We start from the raw sequence: 16,521 nt of genomic DNA, 5'->3' as shown, positions 1-16,521 counted from the left end.
TTCTCTTCTTTTCACAGCTATTTGTAAGGCCTCCTCAGACAGCCATTTTGCTTTTTTGCATTTCTTTTCCATGGGGATGGTCTTGATCCCTGTCTCCTGTACAGTGTCATGAACCTCTGTCCACAGTTCATCAGGCACTCTATCAGATCTAGTCCCTTAAATCTATTTCTCACTTCCACTGTGTAGTCATCAGGGATTTGATTTAGGTCATAGCTGAATGGTCTAGTGGTTTTCCCCACTTTCATCAATTTCCGTCTGAATTTGGCAATAAGGAGTTCATGATCTCAGCCACAGTCAGCTCCTGGTCTTGTTTTTGCTGCCTGTATAGAGCTTCTCCATATTTGGCTGCAAAGAATATAATCAATCTGATTTCGGTGTCAACCATCTGGGGATGTCCATGTGTAGAGTCTTCTCTTGTGTTGTTGGAAGAGGGTGTTTGCTATGACCAGTGCGTTCTCTTGGCAAAACTCTATTAGCCTTTGCCCTGCTTCATTCTATACTCCAAGGCCACATTTGCCTGTTACTCCAAATTTGCCTGTTACTCCTGTTTCTTGACTTCCTACTTCTGCATTCCAGTCCCCTATAATGAAAAGTACATCTTTTTTGGGTGTCAGTTCTAAAAGATCTTGTAGGTCTTCATAGAACCATTCAACTTCAGCTTCTTCAGCATTACTGGTTGGGGCATAGACTTGATGTTGAATGGTTTACCTTGGAAATGAACAGAGATCATTCTGTCACTTTTGAGATTGCATCCAAGTACTGCATTTCAGACTCTTTTGTTGACCATGATGGCTACCCCATTTCTTCTAAGGGATGCCTGCCCACAGTAGTAGATATAATGGTCATCTGAGTTAAATTCACCCATTCCAGTCCATCTTAGTTTGCCGATTCCTAGAATGTCGACGTTCACTCTTTCCATCTCCTGTTTGACCACTTAACGATTTGCCTTGATTCATGGACCTAACATTCCAGGTTCCTATGCAACATTGCTCTTTACAGCATCAGATCTTGTTTCTATCACCAGTCACATCCACAACTGGGTATGGTTTTTGCTTTAACTCCATCCCTTCATTCTTTCTGGAGTTATTTCTCCACTGATCTCCAGTAGCATACTTGGCAGCTACCGACCTGGGGAGTTCATCTTTCAGTGGCCTATCTCTTTGCCTTTTCATACTGTTCATGGGGTTCTCAAGGCAAGAATCCTGAAATGGTTTGCCATTCTCTTCTCCAGTGGACCACATTCTGTCAGACCTCTCCACCATGACCCGTCTGTCTTGGGTGGCCATATGGCATGGCTTAGTTTCATTGAGTTAGACAAGCTGTGGTCCGTGTGATCAGATTGGCTAGTTGTCTGTGATTGTGGTTTCAGTCTGTCTGCCCTCTGATGCCCTTTCTCAGCGCCCACTGTCTTACTTGGGTTTCTCTTACCTTGGACATGGGGTATCTCTTCACAGCTGCTCCAGCAAAGCTCAGCCGCTTCCCCTTACCTTTGACGTGGGGTAGCTCCTCTTGGGGTAGCTCCATTTTGCATCTGCAAAATGGGGGTGGTATTAATAGCACCTGCCTCATGGGGCTCTCCTTTGGATTTCTCAAGCCATTTGGGGCTTCCCTTGGTGGTCTTGTAATTAGATCTCTGCACTTCCACTGCAGGGGGTACAGGTTTGATCCCTGGTGGGTAACTAAGATCCTACGAGACACACAGCAAAAGAAAAAAGAAAAAAAAGACTTTAAAGCAGGGCCTGGGATATGGTCCTCATTTTCCACATGAGTAGAACTAAATTGCAGAAAATCCATCAACTTGCCCAAGGACATGCTGCTAACAAAGAGTTGACCCTGAATCAAACCCAGGTCTAACTCCAAAGTCACATTCTTAGAGGGGGGGAAAGGTGAGATATCAGGTAGTATGGAAATGCTCACTCAGACTACTCAGAGTCCCTGCCTCCATGAACAGCAGAAGGGATCACTTCCTGTCCTCCCTGCCATTCTGGCCAAGACCTATTTATGAGAGACCACTGCTGATGTCATCCAGAAGGAACCAGCCTTGTCCAATCAGCTGGGACCTGGGAGATGAGGTCATGAGGACAAGCATGGCTGTCTTGACTGTCCTGGTGGGAAGAGGCAGTCTCCAGAAAAGAGGGGTCTGGACTGAGAAGCACCCCAAGAAGGCCTGCCAAACCCACCAAGGGCCAAGGGAGATTCCCCGTAGTTTTGCAGTGAAGTTCTTGGACCCTGACGCCTTAAGCTCATCCTAGCTCTGCCATATGCTAGCTTGTGGGACTCCGGGTGACCCCTTTAACTGTTTTGTGCTCCATCTGTAAAACAGGGATAATGGTAATATAATATCTGCCTCAAAGAGTAGGTGTGTGAGGGACTTCCCTGGTGGTCCAATGGCTAAGATACCGTGCTCCCAATGCAGGGGTCGTGGGTTAAATCTCTTGTCTGGGAACTAAGATCCCACATGCCACAACTTAACAGTTGAGTTCACATGCCCCCGTGGGGCAACTAAGACCTGGCACAGCCAAATAAATAAATTAAATTAAAAAAAATTTTTTTAAATAAAGGGTAGATGTGGGACCTCCCTGGTGATCCAGTTGTTTAGACTCCATGCTTCCACTATAGGGAGTGTGGGTTTGATCCCTGGTCAGGGAACTAAGATCCCACATGTGGCCAAAAAATAAAAATAAATAAATACTAAAAAAACAAAAAAACAGGGTAGATGTGTGGATTACATAAAATGGTGGGAGTGAGATACTGTCAATATTGCCTGGCACATGGTGAGCCTTCAAAGAATGTCAGCCACGTGTATTATTATTATGGCTATTTTTGTTATTATTATTTCTCTCTCCATTGTAGGTCTGGCTGACAATGAAGAGATGGGTGAACCATTTGGGGTATTTTTCAGTTTAAATAAATTGAATAAAAATAAAAATACAAACAAATGAATCTAGACAAAAGGAGACATTACAAGCAGATCTTAATCATGAATTTTTCCATGGTATTAAAATACTAACAGCTATGTTGCCATATCCAGCCAAAATATACCTTTTGTGGAACATGTCTACTTTTCTGTTCAGTATATAATTAGTAGTGGAATTTCACAGTTGTAGAATATGTATATCTTCAGCTTTTATCTAACAGCTTTTATAAAACAGTTTGGGAGCATCAGTAACTGTTTTCCAATCAAATTCAATGTCTTTTCAGACAGTGGTTTCCACAGTGAAATACTACATAGTAGGACTTCCCTGGTGGTCCAGTGGATAGGACCCTGTGCTTCCAATGCAGGGGATGTGGGTTCGGTCCCTGGTTGGGGAATTAAGAGCCCACATGCCATTCGGCATGGCTGAGAACAGGCTCCTGGGCTCTGAAATCCCTATTTCCAATCATTCTACTGCCCCATTGCTCCCTCCCTGGAGCCAGTCCCCCCTCCCATTGCCCCCTCCTATGTCAGGGGGGTGTCCTTGTGTTCATGTACATAGCTAACAGCAAGTTACAGAGAGGGCAAGTGATTTGCCCAAAGTCACACAGCCACATCCGATGCCAGCTCAAGTCTGCCCAATGCCACAGCCTGTTTCTTAGACTAGCACTGTCCGGGAACACTGATGGAAGTGTCCATATCTGTACTGTCCACTACAATATTATCCAACACAAGTGGTTATTGAGCCCTTGAAATGGATATCATGTAACTGAGGAACTGCATTTTTTAATTGATTTTTAATTAATTTTAATTTATATATCCACCCATGGCTAATGGCTATTGCATTGGACAGTGCCACCCAAACTCCTAATTGTTAGAAAATAGTAATAATAAATCCCCCAGCAGCCATATGTGTATATTACTGACTCCATGGCAGTTCTGGGGTCCTTGCCCTGATCTATCCAAGGGTCCAGATTTGCTCAGAAACCCCTAATATTGAACCAGATCCTTTCCTACCTGAGGCATCCCACCCTCCCACATCCCTCTACTATAAAGGACAAATGAATCATTTCCTGCCTGGGCAATGGTGAAGGCAGCTGGTTCCCTGGGTCTCAAAGCTGACTGCAGCTGCCACTCGGCCACCAGCTAGAGAACAGGTGAGAGTCATTACGATAGTCCTCCCTCACTAAAAATAAATTGTGCGCATTTTCTCAAAGAGATTTTCTGACCACCTCTGTTATAAATTCACTCGCCTGGTTGAACTTTCCCATAGGACTGTTCTGCTTTATAGTACTTAGCATATTATGTGATTAAATATTTATTGGTTATACCAATTGATAATTTAACAATTATCTCCATAATAGGGCTTCCCAGGGGGGCTCCAGTGGTAAAGAATCCACCTGCCAAGCAGGAGATTTGGGTTCAGTCCCTGAGTTGGGAAGATCCTCTGGAGAAGGAAATAGCAACCCCCTCCAGTATTCTTGCCTGGGAAATTCCATGGACAGTGAGCCTGGCGGGCTACATACAGTCCATGGGGTCACAAAGAGTTGGACACAACTTAGCAACTAACCAACAACAACATCTCCATGTTAAATGTCAGCCTCATGATAGCCAGACCTGTATCTGCTATACAGTATGTGCTCAATAAATGTTTGTTGAATGAGTGAATGAATGAGAGACTAAAACCACACCACTGGGAAAATTCAAAAGCTCAGAAATGAAAGCATTGACTGAGTCTCCAGCCTTCTCTAAGTTGGAGTTTAACAGGAAGAACAACCTGACTTGAACTCCTTTCACTCTGTCTCCCAATCAGAAAAAAATAAAAAGGTCAGGCATCTTGAGGCCCCTCCCCCAACCCCATGTGGAGGGTAAATGATCATCTGGCTGCAGCAAAACAGCCCAGTCTCAGCAACCGTGGTAGCAGTTACCTTCGGAGTCCCAGAATTCATTCTCTCCTCGATCTATGAAAACCAAATCTTCAGTTTCAGCTGGGCACATGATGTCCAAGGGGAAAGAAAATCAACCTTGTCAGCAAAATGTGTAAGGGTTATGTGTGACTTGCAGAACATACCCTTCAGGTGAAGGAGCATCTTCTCCTGTTGGCAGGAATGAAAATGTGATGACTGGAACCAAGCAGATATATAGGATCATGAGGTGACAGTCTCACATGAAGGAGGACAGAGTGGCAAGTGTGAAGTGTGCCAAACCCAGCTTGTGCTGGCTCACAAGAACTTACTTGGGGAAATTCCCCAGCAGTCCAGTGGTTAAGACTCTGGGCTTCTGCTGCAGGGGGCTTGGGTTCAATCACTGGTCAGGGAACAGATCTCATGGGTCTCAGGGCAAAAAAAAAAAAAAAAAAAAAGCCCAGAAAACATAAAACAGAAGCAATATTGTAACAAATTCAATAAAGACTTAAAATGGTGCACATCAATAATCTTAAAAAAAAAAACAACTTACTGTGTACATCTCTTCCTACCTCCACATTCAATGATGACATGTTGGTAGATTGAAATCAATTGTGATAGTGATATTTACATCAAGGAAATTGGGAATTACTACAAATCAGGAAATGTTTTATCTCTCTGTTATCCCAGAGAGATAATTTACCAACCCTCCACTGAAAAACAGATATCTGGAGATTTTGTGAAGCTGTTCAACTAGCCCTGTCTTAAACACATGTGCAGTTCCTTTTACATGAAAGAAGAAACAAAAGTCTATCTTGCAGAAACCACTCTTGTTTTAGTTCCATTGTTTTTTGCAACCCAGTCTACTCCTTTTTTAAAATATTTATTTATTTGGCTGCACCAGGTCTTAGCTGCAGCATGTGAGATCTTGTTCCCTGACCAGGGATTGAACTTGGGTCCCCTGCATTGGGAGCTCAGAGTCTTAGCCATTGGACCACAAGATGTCCCAACCTGGTCTACTCCTAATGGATATATCTAATCCTAAGATTTAAGCCGTAAAGTCAAAGATTTAAATGCCACTTGGGGGACTTCTATGGTTGTCCAGAGGTCCAGTGGAAGAATCTGACTTCCAGTACAGGGGCAAGGGTTCGATCCCTGGTCAGGGAATTAAGATCACACATGCCTCTGGGCAGTTAAACCCGTAGGTCACAACTCAAGAAGCCCACGCCCCACGAGGAAAGATCTGAAGTGCCGTAACTAAGATGTGACACAGACAAATACGTAATAAATGTTAAAACAAAATAATAAATAAATGCCACTTGGCAAAACAGAGGTTGAATGGCTGGAAGAGAGCCTGTGACCATATATAGGCTTGAATGAATTGGGTCACAATGAAAGTGTGAGACAGGAACAAGGAAAATAATATGCTAACTTCCCATGGTGGCAGTGGGCGGTGGGGCAGGCAGGCTGGGGAATGCAACTGTCAGAAACATGAAAGAACTGAGAATCCCACAACTTGTTCTGGTTTTCTGGCTCTCATTGTGTAGATGTTCTGTATTCAGACAAAAGAAAGATAAAAACAAAGAAAAACTGGAACTTCCCTTCTCTGGGCAGGAATTCTCTCCTTCCCGGGCAGCTACATCTGCCGTGATGAGCTCACTGTCCATAGGCAGAAGCAAAGAAGGTAGAATAGACTAGACGTGGGGTCGAAGGAGAGGGCAGAGAGAAAGCTGAACTGCCTTCAGATTAGAGGAGATTCAAGGAGGAGCAGAAACTGATGAGGCAAGGTTACCTCCAAGATGTGTCCCAAACTCACAGCTCATCCTCTCAACTTGCTCTTCTCCCAGGGATCCCCATCTTGATAGGATATAAGCTTGGCAGAAACTCCAAATCACTGAGGCTTAAACAAGATAGAAGTGGGCTTCCCTTGCAGTCCAGTGGTTAAGAATCCACCTTGCATCAGTGTAGACACGTTCAAGTTTTGCATTAAACTTCAAGCATCGACAAAAAAAAAAAAAAGAATCCACCTTGCAGGGGACCTAAGTTCCATCCCTGGTCGGGGAGCTAAGATCCTACATGCCAAGGGGCACCTAAACCCACATTCCACAACTAGAGAGCCTGTGTGCTGAAACTTAAGATCCAGTGCAGCCAAAAATAAATATTTAAAAGGAAAAAAAAGAAAGATTCCATGCTCCCAATGCAGAAGACATGGGTTCAATTCCCAGTCAGGGAACTAAGATTCTGTATGCCACACAGCATGGCCAGGAAAACAAAACAAGATCAAAGTTGGTTTCTCTCTCGTGCAACAGTCCTGATGGATGCAGTCTGGGAATGGCATAGAAGCTGTGCTTGGTGATGTCATCCAGGAGGCCTGGTTTCTTTACCCTGTGGTCTGGCCATCCTCAGGGTGTTACACAGTCAGAATGGTGCATGGCCAAGTCCTCTTTCCAGCCAGCAGGAGGTGGCAATGTTGGAGACAGTCTCACTGCCTTCCTTTGATGGCACTACTCACATTCCAGGGGTCAGAACTTGGTCGCATGACCCCACAAGACTCTACTGGTAATTTGTTGTTGTTCAGTCGCTCAATCATGTCTGACTCTTTGCGGCCCCATGGACTGCAGCACACCAGGCTCCCCTGTCCTTCACTATCTCCCAGAGTTTACTCAAACTCGTGTCCATTAAGCAATGATGTCATCCACCCATCTCATCCTCTGTTGCCCCCTTCTCCTCATGCCCTCAATCTTTCCCAGCTTCAGGCTCTTTCTAATGAATCAGCTCTTCACATCAAGTGGTCAAAGTATTGGAGCTTCAACTTCAACATCAGTCCTTCCAATGAATATTCAGTATTTATTTCTTTTAGGATTGCCTGGTTTGATCCCCTTGCTATCCAAGGGAATCTCAACAGTCTTCTCCAGCATCACAGTTTGAAAGCATCAATTCTTCAGCACTCAGCTGACCACTTCGTGGTCCAGCTCTCATATCTGTACATGACTACCGGAGAAAAACCATAGCTTTAACTGTTCACTTTGTTGGCAAAGTGAAGTCTCTGCTTTTTAATATGCTGTCAAGTTTTGTCGTAACTTTCCTTCCAAGGACCAAGCATCTTTTAATTTCATGGCTGCAATCACCATCCACAGAGATTTTGGAGCCCAAGAAAATAAAGTCTGTCACTGTTTCCATTTTTTCCCCTTTTATTTGCCATGAAGTGATGCACTGTTAATTACCCACTCACATCTCTAGTCTCATTTTGCCCCCTTGTTGTCTCTCTCCAGCTGCACCGACTTTAGTCAGGGTTGGATAACTGCTGTAACAAATATCTCCAAAACATCAGCGGCGTGACCCAGTAAAAGCGTATCACCCACTCATACCATAGTTCACTGCAGGTCACTGAGGAGACGCCGTCCCTACACAGTCACTCCCGGACCTACTATGCTTCTAGCCTGGGTCTTTGCTCTGGGTCATGTGACCACAGTACTGTGAGAGATTCTGAGAAATGAAATCTTCCTGAGCTCCTGGAAATAAGAGGAAACAGGTTTAGGGGAACAGCTAGCCAGTTATACTTAGCGAAGTTCTCTCATGCCACCAGTTGTCTGCACATGCTATTTTCTCTGCCTGGAAAGTTTACTTACCTTTCTTCGACCAGTTAATTCCTAGTTATTAAAAAAATCTCAACTCAGTCACCACCACCTGCCTGGATTTCACTCCCCCACCCTACCTGCACACACCCAGGAAATCCCTCTAATAGTCATCACAAGTTGCCAGGTTAGGGACTTCCCTGGCCATCCTCCTTTCTACTACAGGGGGTGCAGGTTGGTTTCCTGGTTGGGGAACTAAGATCCCACATGCTACACAGTGCGGGGGGGAGGGAGTTTATAAGTGCTGGGGTGATACTTTGACAATGGAAGACAATGGACTTCCTTGGTAGCTCAGACAGTAAAGCATCTGCCTCCAATGTGGGACATCCGGGTTCACCCCCTGGGGTGGGAAGATCTCCTGGAGAAGGAAATGGTAACCCTCTCCAGTATTCTTGCCTGGAAAATTCCATGGACGGAGAAGCCTGGTAGGCTACAGTCCATGGGGTCGCAAAGAGTCGGACACGACTGACTTCACTTTCACTTTGACAATGTCTGTCTCCCCAGACAAAACTGAAGTCCCAAAGGGCAGGAACTGTATCTCCCCTTGGTCAACATCTTGCCCCGTGAACCTACAGTAATGCCAGTCCATGACGGGCACTCAATAAACACCTGCTAAAGGAATAAATGAATGGATAGAAGAAAGTTAAATATTTTTTGAGCTCCCAAAGTTCTGCAGCATGGAGTAAAACACTAATGTGAGTTCTTTTCTGTCCTCATGGGGTGAACCAAGGCATCCAGGATATAAGGGAAGGTGAATGAACAAACCTAAATGCATAAGGAATGCCTAACTATAATCTCCAGCCATAATTTCTCTCCCCAACTCTTATTTTTCACATCTGTTTGCCAGGGATGACAAAAACATTTCTTCTCAACTACCATTTTTTAAAAAATGTGATCATTGTTTTAATTCACAGTTTCCTTTTCTTTCTTTCTTTATTCTGGGCTGTGCTGGGTCTTCACTGCTGTGTGGGCTTTTCTCTAGTCGTGAAAAGCAGGGGCTACTCTTGGCCGTAGTCCATGGACTCCACAGTGCTCTGGCTTCTCTTGTTGCCAAGCTTGGGCCCCAGAGCACCCGGGGTTGAGTAGTTTCAGCATGTGGGCTCAGTCGTTGCAGGTCCCAGGCTCTAGAGCACAGGCTCACAGTAGCTGGGGCACGTGGGTTTACTTGCCCCACAGCACGTGGGATCTTCACAGGCCTGGGATCGAACCCGTGTTTCCTGAACTGTTTAAGGATTCTTTGCCACTGAGCCATCAGGGAAACCCTCAACTGCCATTTTTGATAGACTGGCAGTGGGTCCTCAGAGATCAGTATTAAGAATTCTGGGAACCTACTCATGCTCCCCAGGAAGGAATGCTGGCACTGTTGGTCGATGCCTGCTGAGAGGCCTGGACGTGAGAGTGATGTCAGCAACCCCGTATTTGCTTCCGCTGCTCATCAGCTGGGTGTCACATTCTCTGTACTCTCTGATGGGAACCGAAAGAATTTTCGGCCTACCCAAAATATACTATGATTCACAATTACAGAGGGACAGAAACATTTCTGAGCTATTTTAACAATGTCTGACACATTTATTGGGCCAAGAAATATGAACTGAGCACCATCTAGGTGACAGGCTCATGCTAGATGCCGGCAACACTACCATGAACAAGACAGATTTGGTCTCTTCTTAACAGTTTACCAATTCAGTCTCCAACATACAGCCCATTTCTTGCCCAAGTTCTCAGCCTTTCCCCTCTCTTCCAGCCCACCCTCCATTTCTTCCCTCTTTCAAACACAAACAAAGGTTCTTCTTCAAGTTCTCTCAAGCTCACTCTCTACCTCTCTCTCATACACCCAGACCCAAGTCAATGAGTAGTGAAAGTGAAAGTCGCTCATTCATGTCTGACTCTTTGCGACCCCATGGACTATACAGTCCATGAAATTCTCCGGGCCAGCATACAGTAGTGGGTAGCCTTTCCCTTCTCCAGGGGATCTTCCCAACCCAGGGATCGAACCCAGGTCTACTGCATTGCAGGTGGATTCTTTACCACCTGAGCCACACAAATCAATGAGTAAGTTTTGTCTAAATTCCAGTATTTACAGAAAACACAATTGTATATGCTAGAGCAAGACAAAGGAATTAAGGTCATATAACAATCAGAGATCAGATAATCACTAAAGTCATTCATTCATTCATCCAGCACACCTTCCTCTGGCAACTGGTATTGAATTCTGTGCTGGGCCGTACTGGGGACCCAGAGGTGACCATCACAGCCATGCCCCTGTCCTCCCAGGGCTCACAGTTCACTGGGGGACTCAGAACCATGCCCAGATAATGACAACCCAGAGTAGTTGGGGCTGGGACATGGGAGCCCAGAGAGGGCTCCTGATCCAGTCTGGGGGTCTAAGAGGTCATTTTGTGGGAGGGGTCAGCTGTATTAGAGAACACATTAAGATGATTAACAACAAGAGCAGCCATATATCCTGAAACTGATATTTACCAGACATTGTACTGAAGGGCTTTAATGCATCATTTCCCCAAACCCTGGAAAGTAGATGTTATTATTAGTTCCATTTTACAAGATGAGGAAGTTGAATTGTCACTGCCAAGCTGTCAGTTACACAGTCCTGGGTTCTGCCTCTGTGGAACTTTACAGCCCAGCAGGTAACAGATCCATTCCTAGAGAGTGATAACTCAGAGTGGGCAAGGCTGAGACAGCAGAGCTCGGGGGGTTCAGGGAGAACTGAGGAGAGATAACCCAGCCTGGGGAATCCAGGAAGACTTCCTGGAGGATGGGGTGGCTTAGCCTGAAGTGGGAGCCATTAACTCGTGAAGACCAGAGGGGAAGTGTTCTAGCCTGAAGGTGAGCAAATATGGTTTGCTTAAAAGGATTACAAGGGTTTCCGTCTGGCTGACACATAAAAGGGGAGTGGAAGAGCCTTTGACCAGGGGCCAGGTCATGCAGGAACTAGTCAGCTAGGCTTTAGAACTGGGACTTGCTCCTGCTAATGCCAGGGATGCATAAAACGGTATGGTTCTGATGAGTCATCCGTGGACAGAGGGAAGGGCAGGAAGGTTTCATTTCCTTCCTTGGGGGGCGAGAGGACTGTGGGGTTTGGAAAGGAAGGATAGAGGGGAACAGCCATTGCGAGGCACCAGTATATCCCAAATAGAAGTGCGGTTAGCAGGGCTGGTGGGAGGTGAGAGGGAGGAAGCGTCTGCTCTGGTAGCCCTTGGGGAAGAGCGAGAAAGTGGTTTTTGCTTGGAGGTCTCTCTGCCAGCTTTTCCTGCCTAGCCTCGGAGTACAGAAGATGGAAGCTCTGCCCGCCCCCCCACCCATTCTCTGTCCCAAACCGCAAAGAGGGCAGGACCACAGGGCATGTCACTGCTATTTTCCACATGAGGAACATGAGCTTTATTAGCTGCCATGAGGTCCTCATCCTGCATAACACCGAATGACTCTCTGCTGCCCAAGACTGTCCTTCCTAACCAGAGTGCACAGCAAGGCAATACAAGGTGGTCTCCCAAGCCCCAGGACGTCAGTAGTAACTGCTGCCATTTGTCAGAGCGGCAAAATAAATAACCTTTTTAGCCATATAACTTATTTAACCACCACTCTATGTTTTTGCGATCTCCTGTTTTCCAGATGAGATAAAGGAGGCAGAAAATCCATACAGGTTGCCTAGGCTCACCAGCTGTTAGTTGGTGAAGGTGGGATCTGAACCAAGGGAGTCACATTCAGGAGCCCCCACCACATCGTTCCTGTCTCACCTTCTTCCATTCTCTCCCACCCCCACCACCTCTATCTCCCTCTCTCCCTTTCTCCCCTCCCATCCCGTTCTGCCACCCCCCCCCCCTTTTTCTCTTTTTTCCCTCCCCACCCTCCCACCCAGCCTCCAGGTTCCTACATCCAATCATTTAGGACAAAACTTCACATCTGAAGTTGTAAAAGCTTCAGTTCACTGCCACATGAATCCCTGGGTAGGAAACACTGCCACGTTCCTAGTTGGCTGGCAAGAGTGCTAAATGACAACTAGGCAATATCCTCCAAAACCACAAATGTGCATGTGCTTTGACCTGGCAAATCAGCTTCTAGGAACCTAGGGAACTGATACTGTCACAGGCGTGGGAAATGGTGTGGACATGGTCACTCATCAGAGGATAGTTTGCAAATGCAAAGAGTTGGAAACACCCAAAGGGCTCATCTGCTGAGGACAGGTTCACAATTTATTGTGGGTTCGTGCACTGGAATGCTGCATAGCTGTGAATGAATGAACCAATGAATGAATGAATGAATGCTATGTCCTTGCCTAGAAAGATCACCAAGATTTGTTGCTAGGTAAAAAGCAGGAAGAGGCAGAACAATGCTACTATTTTTTTTTTCAGTGTGGGAGGAAAGAATAAGGAAATTATGTATAAGGAATATATATAATATTTATATATGTATATAAGGAAATTTGTATATGTATGTATATATAAGGAAAATACATATACAAAATAAATTCCTTATATACATAAGAAAAGAATAAGGAAATATGTTCATATTTGCTTAATTATACAAGCTTCCAGATGATTCTGTTAAAACACAAATCTGATCACATTGGCTCAAAACCCTCCAAAGTCTTCCGATCTCTTAAAATGTCAATGTTTTATCCTGACCTGTTCTTGTGATTGTTCAGTTGCTAAGCTGTGTCTGACTTTTTTCGACCCCATGGACTGCAGCTCACCAGTCTCTCCTGTCCTTCATTATCTCCAGAGTTTGCTTAGATTCATGTCCATTGAGTTGGTGATGCTATCTAATCATCTCATCCTCTTCTGCCCTCTTCTCCTTTGGCCTTCAATCTTTCCCAGCATCGGGGTCTTTTCCAATGAATCAGCTCTTTGCATCAGGTGGCGAAAGTATTGGAGTTTCAGCTATAGCAGCAGTCCTTCCAAAGTATATTCAGGGTTGAGTTTCTTTCGGATGGACTGATTTGATCTCCTTGCAGTCCAAGGGACTCTCAAGAGTCTTCTCCATCACCACAGTGCAAAGGCATCAATTCTTTGGTGCTCAGCCTTCTTTATGGTCCAGTTCTTACATCCATACATGACTACTGGAACAAACATAGCTTTGACTATACAGGCCTTTGTTGGCAAAGTGATGTCTCTGCTTTTTAATATGCTGTCAAGGTTTGTCATAACTTTCCTTCCAAGGACCAAGCATCTTTGAATTTCATGGCTGTAGTCACCATCCACAGTGATTTTGGAGCCCAAGAAAAGAAAACCTGTCACTGCTTCCACTTTTTCCCCTTCTATTTGCCATGAAGTGATGGGACCAGATTCCATCATCTTAGTTTTGTAATGTCCTTGTCTCCTTTGCTTGTCTTATTTTTCTTCATAGCTTTTACCATCCCCTGGTATGTATAGTACCTGTCTACCTTTTTATTATCTTCCTCTCCCCAACTCTCATCCAACCCAGGACCTCCAGAAGGGCAGGAACTCTGTTTCTTGAACATCGCTGTATCTTTAGCACCTAGGACAGGGCCAAACACACAGTAGGTGCTCAATCAACATGTATTGCTTGAATTAATACAAAGAGCAAAGGGCCATGGTGGGAGAGCCCAGGGAGCTGTGAGAACCAGAGGAAGGTGGTTTCAATGGGACACCAGACCACTCTCAGGGCTCAGAGGTGGAAAGGGCCTGGAGTGGGGCGGGGGGGTGATCGGGAACCAGACAACTCCTTAGCTCCACCCACCCATTCCAGCTGGCACCCTTCTCTCTCCATCACGGCCTTGCCCAGCCATATTCAGACCTGCAACAAGATGTTTGATTTTATTAATTTATTTTATTTTCGTTGTGCTGGGTCTTCATTGCTGCACACAGGCTTCCTCTAGTTGGGCCTAGATGGGGCTTCCCTTGTTGCCAAGCACAGGTTCTAGGAGCATGGGCTTCAGCAGTTGTGTGGTGCAGGTTCAGTAGTTTCTGCTCATGGGCTCTAGAGCACAGGCCCACACGCTCCGAGGCATGTGGAATCTTCCCACAGGCTCAAACCCATATCCCTTGCATTGGCAGGAGGATTCCCATTCACTCTGTGTGTGTGCCAAGTCACTTCAGCCATGCCTGACTCTTTACAACGCTGTGGACCGTAGCCCACCAGGCTCCTCTGTCCATGGGATTCTCCAGGCAAGAATACTGGAGGGCAATGCCCACCAGGGAAGTCCAAGACATTTTATTTAATTCAGAGATTTTGACAGCCTGGAGCTTTTGGCCTTCCCAAGTATTTATCGACTCAAAGGGTTTTTCCTTGGGAATACCAGCCACCAAAGGACCTTCCCCTCCTAATGACCCTCACCACATCCTAACCCTATCCCCAAGGCCCTCCCTTTTTGACCCCATCTTTGACTTCATCCCTAACCTTCACCCCATCCCTGACCCTCAGCCCTGCCTTGACCCCACTTTTCAGCTTCAACAACAGAGCCTATGGTATCCGCATTGCATGAATTGTTCAGGACCAAGGTTCTAATGGTCTGATTTGAAGCAGAGGCCCCACTCTTGTTGCCAGGAAGTCAGATGTCCAGTGAGGAGAAGACAGAATGTGGGGTGACTTGGGCCCCAAATATGACGTCCAAACATTGGTGAGGACAAGGGGGCAGCCACTAACCATCCAGAGTCAGAGAGGTGGCTACTGAAACCACAGTAGCCGTAGCTGGGAGCCCTGGGAGGAGGGGGAACCCCAGAGGTGACATCACAGCTCAGGGAGGAACAAGGCAACAGGCAGTTTCCCAGTTTGGAAATTACTCACAGGCTCCGGGCAAGAGTGCCAGAAAATTCAGAGATTTCCCCGAGACCCGCTTCCACATTTCCATTCAGAAATTCACTTACGTACATGCAGAGCGAGAGACACCCAGCATCAGAACCACCCATCCACGGCTGTGTGCCAGGAGTTGGCTGCTCCGGGACCAAGCAGAGAGGACAGCAAGAAGCAGTATCCTCCGAACTGGCCAAAGTCCAAAGGGGGAATTTTCTAGAAAGACACGAGGATGTCACAGAACAAGGGTCAGAATTGCTAGTGGGCCAGGTGGGGACCCTGGCTAGGATGAACAGGACTGGGGACGAGGAAGTCTCACAAGGTTTATATCTGAGCACAGCGCCGTCTGGGTCTCTCTGTCACCTCTTGATTCTCTCCCACCTTCCCCTCTGTCCTGTGTTTCTGTATCTTTGCGTCTTTTTTGTTTTCTCTTTCTCCCCATCTCCCAGTGACTATCTCTGAGAGTGAATTTATCTCCATTCCTCTGTCATTCGTCTCTCCCATCTCTCTCCCCTCTATGTTCGTCCCTGACCGTTATCACCTCCAGACATGATGCTATTCTCTGTATTGCTCTTTTAGTGGTCTGTTTCCTTCCACTAGAAGTGGGCTTCATGAAGGCCAGGATTTTTGTCCGTATTGCTTTCTGCTGTGTCCCCTGTGCCTGGATTACTGCCTGGTTCAACAAGTATCTGTGGAATGATAACTGAATGAACTGTCATTCTCATCTAAGTGAGGATATTAATAATCAATGCCATCAGTATTATTTTATAATAACTGTAAAGCAACATGAGTTGTTATTTGTGATCACGGCTGTTTTCTGAGTACAAAATATATATCAGAAATTGGACCAAGTGTTGTAGAGAAGAAGCCAATTCTGACTCCATGTTGGAACTGTTTCTTTGACTTGCTTTTTGTTGCTTTTGTTATTATAATCATACAGAATGGCTGACCTCAGAGAATCCTGCCCCTCTGCCTGACTGTTAAATTAAGGGTTTAATTTAATTAATTGTAAGGGTTTGGTCCACCTATCCATGGCAGGAGGAAATGAACACATTCCCTGCCTCAGGCTTGCTATTCTGGGAGATGTTTGCAAGATTAATGGCTTTTTTACTTTGCCTCCTCAACTCCTCCCATCTCTGATCTATAAAAGAACCTGGCACCCAGACCCCATAAGATGGTTATTTTGAGGCACTAGCCTGTCATCTTACTCAGGAGAGAAACCGAATAAAATCTCTTCCTTGCCTCAACCCCTGATCTGATTCATTGGCCTGTTTGGCAGGGAGCAGAACCAGCTTGGACT

The sequence above is a fragment of the Odocoileus virginianus genome, chromosome 20 (genome assembly GCF_023699985.2).
Source record: "Odocoileus virginianus isolate 20LAN1187 ecotype Illinois chromosome 20, Ovbor_1.2, whole genome shotgun sequence".
In the NCBI taxonomy this organism is placed as follows: domain Eukaryota; kingdom Metazoa; phylum Chordata; class Mammalia; order Artiodactyla; family Cervidae; genus Odocoileus; species Odocoileus virginianus.
This window is presented reverse-complemented; position numbering follows the sequence as displayed.